Here is a 10,359-nt window from a genome sequence, read left to right as displayed (position 1 = left end):
TATTCATAATAACATTCATGATTATATTTACATGATAAGATATGAATTGATTGATAGATTGAATTAATAAAAGGACTATTAGAACTAGCATTGAGACTAATATAACATGACATAACATATGACATGTACAGTTATAGATATTAATAGACACATTGATATAGTATACTAATATGACATACACATGACATACTATTTAATAAAGCCTCTAGTATTGATTTATAGATAATTGATGCTTGTTTACTGTATAGCCCCTGGTATTGATTTATAGACTTTTACTAATCTTCCTATAAGCTAATAGATTCCTATGCTTAGTGAGTTGCTTTCGGTCTACTGATCATATTGATTCTTATATTAATTATATAGATTGTTTATTGTTTATACTTATATTACTAATTTTATTATGATTGAGATGAGCAAGCATATTAATGTTTGAGACCTTACATTGAAAGTATTGATAGTTTTGGGGTCCTGCTGAGCTTTATAAGCTCATTATATGATTTTTATTGATTTCAGGTCTAGGAAGGGCCAAGACCCTTTAGAGTGAGGCTTATCAAGGTTTTTCAGATTTTTCTTTCAGTCTTGTATTTTGTATATTCTTTTATAGTAATGAGTTGAGACGATAGCTAGATTGATATTATAAGTGATGTCCTAGCTATTTATAAATTAGATTTTGATATATGGAATGATGAAAGATTTTGATGTATGCAAACTGCTTCTGCTCGCCTTTCTTTAATTTAAATTAAAATTAGATGCTCTGGTAGATTAATTAGAGCTAAAAGATGCAATTCTTTCGATTTAACTCTTAAGGCGATATATAAGTACGCCTGCATTTCCATGATTAGTTTATATATAAGTTAATCATGTTTCGACAAGGGTCTATAACTATTTTTTATTATATGACTAATTTCGATGAGCTGATGGCCTATTGTAATGTGCGTAGGATCATTACATTATATTCTCAAGATTCTAATTTGATATGTGGGTTGACATCTATAAGAGACATTAACTCAAGAGGTTTACTCTCTTGAAGATGCATTTTGACTTGCTTCTCAATTTAGGCAATACTTCTAACCAAATAAGAGATTTAGTACAACTAGAAGTAGCTTACAACCACATCTCATACCTTCCAACTCATCAACTCCCACATGATCTAATGATCTCAAGGGAAAGGCCTTAGTTAGAACCTCTTGTTCCAAATCATCTATTTAACTTACTAAATATGTAATAAAAACGAGCAGAAAAAAAAGTACTTACTATTACTAGAATCTCCACGTAGACTTAGATAATGTCGAATACCTCGACGTGTGCAATGATACTTAAGTTGAGATGACACTTATAAAAAGGCAAATGATTCTTAAAAGACATATATGGGTCCCACCTTATTGATATAGATTGGAGGCATTAAACAATCTTTTGAGTCATGTAGGCTAATTATTGATAATGGTCATTGCATGAATGTCATTGCCGCTATTATAATGGCTAAAATGAATTTTACCCTATAGTCTCACTAGAAACCACAAAAATCACTTGGGTAAAATGTGATGCACCATAATCTAAATTGGAAAAATTATTCTTTTAATATTTTAATAAATAACAACTAGAGTTATCTAATGTCATATATCAGTAATAAAAGCAAAAAAAAGATTCTATAATTCAAAACATCAATGTTAGCATATATATTCATTCACAAAAATTATATACACTGCTCAAGATCTATATAATCATATCATAACTACTATATCGTGAGTACAAAAAAATAACTAAAATAAAAAGAAATAAAACCTAAAAAATCTTGACCAGCCTCAGAATCCTGATTCTCTGCCCTGATCTGAAATCATTTAACCACATATAATGAGCTAAAAAGTCCAGCAGATCACTAAAACTTACAACTGAATTCAAAGCACGATAAATGAGCAATATGTATGTCAGGGATTAAATCATAACATTAGCATTCATATGATCATTGAATTAGTACAGAAACAGTAAAACTCACATATAGTAGTAGTAAAATCTATAAACTGTAAAATAGTACAGTACGAAATTCAATAAATCAGTACAAGTATAAAATCTATAAAATAATCTTTGTATCACCAGTATCAGTCAGTAGAGAGATAATATAAAGCAATAAAATCAAATCATCGATGAGGACTGCCAAAATCATATCAAGATAGTAAAATTATATAGGAGTGTATACATACCATCTAGTTATTCTATATCAGTATCAAATTAATATATTACACATTTAATATATCACATGTATATTGTACACTGAATCAATAGTATCAAATAGTATCATTGTCTATATCAGTAACAGTTTAATGGCAGGAGCAAAAAAAATATTACAGTTATAATAAATCTATACAGTAATAGAAACAATGTCTCAATAACATGTATTTGAGTTGTCACACTAAACAAGTAAGAAGTCTATCTATCACGGTATTTTTTAGTATCATATCAGTATTAGTAAATTATTGGTTTAATAAACAGAGTAGTCACTTTTTTCCCATCAGCATAGTAATCATCTCCTTATAACTTACAATCAGTATCACGTGAATTAGTAGATGATAACATCAAATCACAATGTTCAAAAGAAAGCTTGCCAGCCCACCATCCTGTACAATTCAATTAATATCCAACCAACGGGTCAACCAATCCTTACTTATCTTTTACACATACATTATTATCACAGTAGTAGTCAATAATATCGAATAATTATTACTAAATTAAATATTCATAATCAGTTTCAATGCATTATAGTAAATAAAGCATAATTGAGCTTAATTCAGAAAGTATCAAAATGTCCTAATGGTAGATAACAAAAATCATACTAAGCAAAAATTCATATTTTCAAAATTTAAATAAATTATCAATATTGCATAAAATAGCAATCAGAAGCTTTAGTTGAACTAAATCACTAATTTTAGAAGTCAAAATAAATTCCTGAGTAGGCAATAATTGTTGTATTTTTAAAATCAATTGGTGAAAAATCTCAAATAAATACTGAAAATATTTATAATCTAAATCTCTATAACATAAATTACAATATGAAAGTTTTACCAGTACAAAATTAACGTAATTTTTTGATAATGGAAATACAAATTTGATAAAAAAAAATCAAAAACAAAAAATCTTTAAAATAATAAATAGGGTAATGATTACTTACAGCGAGATGAGTAAATCTTTCAATAGGTTCAACTAACAAAAATCACTCTGCAATCTCCAAATCCTAGATTTCCTTCTCTCTCCTCACTTTTTCTCTCAAATTACTTAAGATGCTCTCTACTAATCAATTTTGAGAAAATTCAATTGGCTTTACGATATTTTAAATAATAGAATAAGATATTTGTATTAAAATAATAATATATAATTATAAAATTTAATCAAATTCTATTATAAAATTTATATAAATTCTTTTGCAACTTCAAAAATTATAGAAAAATATCCAAAAAATTATAGAAAAATATCCATAAAATAAATCATTTTATTTAGAAAATATTAGTGAAATCGGTTTGCAAAACAGACACCTAACGGTCTCAAAATTCACACTTGTATTGATAGATGTCAATTTTTTATAGATTTTTACTAGTGCCTAAAAATTATGAAAAAAATCATGTAATTAAAGCACAATAATATATATCTTATGGAGAAAACTGTTTTAAAAAATTTGACTTATAGTGATTCCTAAAAAATATTTTTGTGACTAGATCAAAATACGAGCTATTACAAAAAAGTTCTCCTTTTCTATCTCCCAACATTGCTTTGTATATGAATTCAGTTGGGAGAATACTTGGGTATGATTTGGTGTGATGTCGTTCTTGTGGATATTACCCATGTACTCTTAGGTAGACCCTGCTTTATGACCTTGACATCACGAGCTATGGATTTTTATAACATGTATGCATTTATAAACCAATGTAATATTCTAAATCCGACAAAAAATAATGAGGTTTCCCCACATGAACCTGGAGATTCTTATGCTTGAAGATAGAAATCCGTCAAGGTCATTAAAAAAAAGTGAATTTGAGCAAGAAATTTACGGAAATTCCTTCTTTTCTCTAATTGAGTTAACTACTATATGCAATCCATTGTTGAGCCTTTCCCACCTATGGTGAGTGGACATCCATCTGAGTTCTAAGATATTTGCCTTGAAGAACTCCATAGCGAGATACCTCTATTGAGGAGCATCCAAAATGCCATAAAGTTAATGCCTGGATCTCTGCTACCCAACTTACCTTACTACCTAATAATTCTAGATAAGCATATAGAGCTAAAATGATATGCTGAAGAATTGTTATCTCCAGAAGAGCTTACCCCCATATGCATTCCTTGCCCTTCTTGCATCAAAGAATATTGATGCTTGATATATTTACATAGATATTCATGTCATTAATAAAATCACCATCAAGTATTATTTCTTCTACCTTGACTTGATAACATGCTAGATATGATTTGTGGCTTGATTGTACTTTCCAACATCATTCTCATTAGTAAAAATCACAAAATCTATATGAAAGGAGATAAATAGAAGATGATCTTAAGAATAAATGATGGTTTTCTTAAGTGGTTGATGATGTCATTTAGGTTAACCAATGTGCCAATACATCTAGGTAAATGATATTAACATCCTATGTCCCTTTATTGGGAGGTTCCTAATCATTTTTCTTTGACGACATAATAGGTTTTAGTCAAACAAATGATAATTGCGTGCATCACTTGAGGCATGTTTTTAAGATGCTTTGCCAAAAAAAGATATATTCATCCAAAAAGTTGTTCATTATGACTTTTGTGATTTTTTCCGGGCACGCTGTCAATACTATATTTTTATTGATCTTGGGAATACTAGGGTCATTCAAGAATGGCCTACATCAACGACTATCAATGATATAAGTAGCTTTCATTAATTAATCATGTCTTACCTGAACTCATTTGTGCATTCAACACATCATGGTTAATCACCTACTATCTCAATATGGATGAATTTCATTGGACAAAAGCAACCTAGAATGCCTATTCCAAAATTAAGAAGCTTTTGAAGAGCCACTAATGTTGAAATGACATAATTTAATAAACTATTTGAGATATCATGTGATACCTCTAAAGTTGATTCACACTCCAAGTGTAGAAAATGGTACATCCTAGCAAAACGTAACTTGATGAAGAGACAGATTCACAAGTCACGAGATAAATCTCAAAATCTAAGATCAAGCGAAGCACATTTGTATTCAAGAGTAAAGATTCTAAAGCATTCACTAAGCACATGAAGAAACGTGTTCACATTCTAGATTGTTTAGATACTTTAAAATTCTCTTCAAAATTCATGAAACCAAGAATCAAATTCTATTTAGCATATTACTCCATCTAATGTAAAGGATGAGTTTTCAACTACTCCAATAATTCAATGAATCTCTCTCCATTAGGATGTACAACCTATGGAACTCCAATTCCTATACTAGCTTGAGCAGCTTCACTTTCTTAAGCCCCTTAAATTGTTTGGACATTTAATAATGGTTTATTTTCTTAAGTTCCTATGACAACCAGTGTGTTCATACATTTGTTGTGCTGGCTAAACTGTTAGCTGAATTACCTGAACAACTTGAGCATATGTAAGAGAAAATATTTAGTCATAAATATACAATAAGAAATTTTATTCCATTAATAAAATTTTTAACAATTTTTCAACAACAACAACAACATCAAGCCTTTATCCCACTATGTGGAGTTGGCTACATGAATCCTATTTCTCCATTGTGTTCTATCAAAAGTTAAATTCTCATTTAACAATTTTTCATCAAGAAAAGATAGAACATCAACTGACAAAAAGAAATTGAATAAACTAAATCCATAATAACCCAAAAACTATCAAAAGTTTAAACAAATAACTATAACTTAGATATAAATACTAAATTAATAAAGTGAGTATTATTGAAAAATTTACTCTTATAATGATGGTCCACCAATCAACTCGGTAGGATCTGCTAAGAAACAGGATAGCTACAAATGAGTGTCACGCAAATTCAATATATAACTTATATTTATTAATATATAAATGGCAAGGCAAGGGTCATGCACCATAAATGATGAAAGAAACATGATTTACAATACAATATTAATGTAACCAATACCATCATAACATCATATAAGAATAATATTCTATGGAATGAATGATAAAAATATCAAATATTCTAAAATGATTTATAGTACGGTGGTGCTCATAATTATGCATATAAAAAGAAAAATAAAGTACTCAATCCATTTAGAATCTAACACAGTCACATGTGATCACCACATTTTGAATATTCTCATGCATATATATATATATATATGCCAAGAGCAAATGCTATACCAAAAATTCTATAAGTTGTGTGATTAAGGATTATTTAATATTAATATAATTTGCATGAATAAAATTTATTTCACTTCAACTAAGACGATGTGGTTGACAAACAAGTCAAAGCTATACAACAACAACAACAAGCCCTTATCCCACTGTGGTGTCGGCTGCATAAATCCTTTTTCTCCATTATGTCTTGTTAAGGGTCAAATTCTCATCTAAATCTAATAAAGAAATGATATTTCTACTATTTTCTAACCAAGTCTTTTTAGGTTTATCTTTACCATTCTTAACATAAGCCACAAATCTAATGCATCTACTTTCCTAACCGGGTCATTAGAAGGCTGTCATTTTATGTAACCAAACCATCTAATGCGACTCTCGCTAATCTTATCTTACACAGGAGCTACTCCAACCTTTTCATGTATATGTTCATTTCATATCCTATCTGTAAGAGTAAAGTCGCTCATCCACCTAAGCATCCTTATCTTTGCAACACTCAACTTATATTATGCTTCTCTTTTAATGGCCAACATTCTGCATCATAAAGCATTACAGGTCTCACTACCATCTTATAGAATTTTCCCTTAAGTTTGAGAGGGACATTTCTATCACAAAACAAGCCTGATGAATTCCTCCACTTCAACCATCCAACTTGAATTCTACTAATAATATTGTGGGCTTCGAAAATTCGGCCTCGGCCTCCGCTCGCTTTTTTTTTAATCGGCGAAGGAGTTTTAACTGAATAAGTTCCGAGGTAAATTTTGGAAGGCAGATGTGTTTGTAGATAAGACACTACCCAGAGATTTCGCCCTCATTTTGTGAGGACTTTATGATCTGAGTTCTGATTTCTTATAGGCGCAAGCCCCTATAGTTAATTACCCCTCCCGGTCACGAGAGAGAACATTCGATTAAGGCTAGTCGTCAATCAGATACGTAAAGAACACATGTTATCTGGCATATAGTATCAGCATAGGTATGGATTTGAAAATATTTGGAAGTTTGGAAATTTGGACATATTTGATATTTAAAATAGAAATTTCACCACCTTGCACTTAAAGCGGATGGTGGGGGAATGGATGATAGACCCGATCAAGATCCCATGGTTCAGTCGTCCCGGGCCATCGTGGTCCCTGGTCTACTTAGTCAGAGGAGGTAGTCGACCCAACCTGACAGAAGGATCCTTGTCGGCAGCCATGGGTTGTTTCGTCCAAGGGAACCTTGTAGACCAGGGTTGAATGTTTGTCTAAGGGGACAAATTTGAATCCACCTCAGCTAACAGAGGGTTTTGTGCCCTATCAATTATATTCTGTTGATTCATATCTCAAGGATTTGATGCCAATAAGGAACGTATTAGCTCTGGCCATAACCGGTAATTTGTGGTGCCATTTGGCGGCAAAACCACTCGGTTCAGAGGGCCCCGGGTCATAACCGTTTATCCTGCGGTGCCATTTGGTGGCAAACTACTGGTCAGAGGACACGTACCACATCCTTAGTAGCAGGAGATTGTTTGAGAATGGATCCTAGTGATATTTTCGACTAGGCATATAATTCTTTGCGAGCTGAAGTAAATTTTAATTTGTCTACCTCAGCAAACTATTGTGGAGGGTGGATGGATTTTGCTTTAAGTGTTGATGGATTGAATTTCATTTTTAAATATCTAAATTTTGGGATTTTGTGGATTTCAAACTTTGTGGGGTTTTGGATTTTTGGGTTTTTATGGGTATTTAGGTGGAGCTTTGAATTGTTTGAAATGGATTTTGGATATTTGGGAGACATTTAAAAATATTTAGGAACCCCTCCGGTTGAGATCTGCATTCAACACGGCCATCATCGGGGTGTTTGGGGGCATTTTTATTTGTAGCTTAAACCTTGTCGACTCTGTCTGGCTGTCGACAGAGGATCGGATTTCGTAGGCTTTATACCCTTGATAGTGAATTCGCATTGTCATAAGCCTTGAAGGCCTAATATGAATGTATTAAGACAAATATGACGGTCGCCACAACCGTATATTTGTTTGAAAGTTCAAACCCTGTCGACTCCTATAGATCCGTATAGAAGGATCGGATTCGAACTTAAATTAACTTATCGACCCACGTAGCATCTCTAAACGTCACGTGTGTATTAATAACACGCTCGTCGGAGCCCATACGGGTGTTTGGGGGCATTTTATAATTATACCTTGTGTACTCCTTTTTATCTGCTTAGAAGGATTGTGTTCAAACTTAAAACCCATGCAGCATCCCTAGACGTCACGTGTATACCAATAACACGCTCGCCGAGGCCCATACGGGTTTTGATTATAATTACCCCTTTGTGTACCTATATGTATACAAACTACGGTGCACGTGCAAGGATATTTAGCAATATCTCAGTCATGCAAGCAATTGCCATTTGAATGTGTACAACATTCCATTAGAGAGTTTTAAAACGCCTTATGTCCACTTATATGAGTGTTGTGGATCCGGTGGCATGGAGTAGCAGCTTCTGGATCAGTTGTTTGCTACTTTATACAGGTAGACTATCATTCATTATTTGTTGATTTTTGTAGGCGAATCATAGTGCACTAACTAATCTCCTGCCTTTTACAGAAGCTCGTATGAACTTGCATTTACTGCATTCTGCTATGATTTTGTTCTTTACAATACATCCACTACTGCTGGAGGAAGATGTATTCATCCTTAGACTGAAGTTGACTACATGATACTGCATTTACTGTAGTCTTTATGCATCTACCCATCAGTGGCATATGGCACATACATCTGTCTTCGTAGAGAGCTTGTATGTATTGCAGATCTTTATCCTTGCTTGTAGAATGTTGATACATTTGATTGATGTTAGGTGATTATCGACTGTATGAAATATTTAGCACCCACTATACATTAATCATCATCACCCATAAATGAACTACTATATGAGTGGAAACTCTTCTATATTTGGTTGTGTTTGAAATGCTGAGCGTATAACAAGTCTTTTATGACAATCCATAGGGATTTGTAGTTATTTGTACTTGGTATACACCCTCTGCTTCTGGTGGTAGAAGATCAGTGTATTTGTCACTGCTTCATTACAAAATGGATAAGTATCTCAGTGCTTGTCGTAGGCTCCTTGTATCATTCTTGTAGATGGCATATCATGTGCATGGAGGAGCTCCTACCGCTACTAGTAGGAACTTGCATTTGTTTTGTACTATCTTTCTTTGCTTGCATAAGACCAGTGTGCTTGCTAGATAATTAGTGGTGATTGATTGCAAGATGTTGTTGCATTCATTCTTGGTCTTCCATATGTGTGTTGATTAGTTACCGCATTCTATTATATGCATTTCAACATATGCGGGGATCATTGCAAGTGCTAAGAGCCTATCGTATGCAACATTGCATGTGCACCATACTTACAACTTTGTTACCATCAATGCTTGAATGTGGGTTATAGTGAGCATTACAAATCATTCAGCATCTTTGAAAATGGTTTGTAGTTCGCATGGTGAGTTTGTATCACTGTTTTGCAAACAATTTGCATGCATGACTTTGCTTTTATTACAAGTCCTAGTGCACTTAGCTCAAACCCCAGTTCAAGTTCTCTTGCACATGTCTCAAGTTTGGTTCCTTTAGTTTTATTCATTAATCATATCCAACCTCAAGTTCAATTTCAAATTCCACTTGATGTTGCTCAACTCAAATTCAATGTTCACAAGTTCTTGCTTTGAGTTCAAGTTTAAATCATGTCAAAGTTCTCATTTTGCTCGAGTCCAAATCAAGTCCACATGTCCGTTGTCAACTTGTCCAAGTCCTTGTTCAAATTTAAGTTCAAATGCAGTTCAGTTTGAGTCCAACTCAAGTCTTCTGTTGTTTTTGTAAAGTTCAAGTTCTTTTGTCCAAGTTTGATTTGAGTTTGAATTAAGCTTTTCATTAATGTCTTTTTGAGTTCAAATGAGTCCAGGTACAATCTCGTTTTCACCCGAAATTTCGGCAGCCTCCCGGTGACTCCCCCATTTTGGGGAAAACTATGAGAAAACTGGGCCTTTCCCA

This window comes from Dendrobium catenatum, unplaced genomic scaffold (assembly GCF_001605985.2).
Source record: "Dendrobium catenatum unplaced genomic scaffold, ASM160598v2 fragScaff_scaffold_1638, whole genome shotgun sequence".
Classification (NCBI taxonomy): Eukaryota; Viridiplantae; Streptophyta; class Magnoliopsida; order Asparagales; family Orchidaceae; genus Dendrobium; species Dendrobium catenatum.
This window is presented reverse-complemented; position numbering follows the sequence as displayed.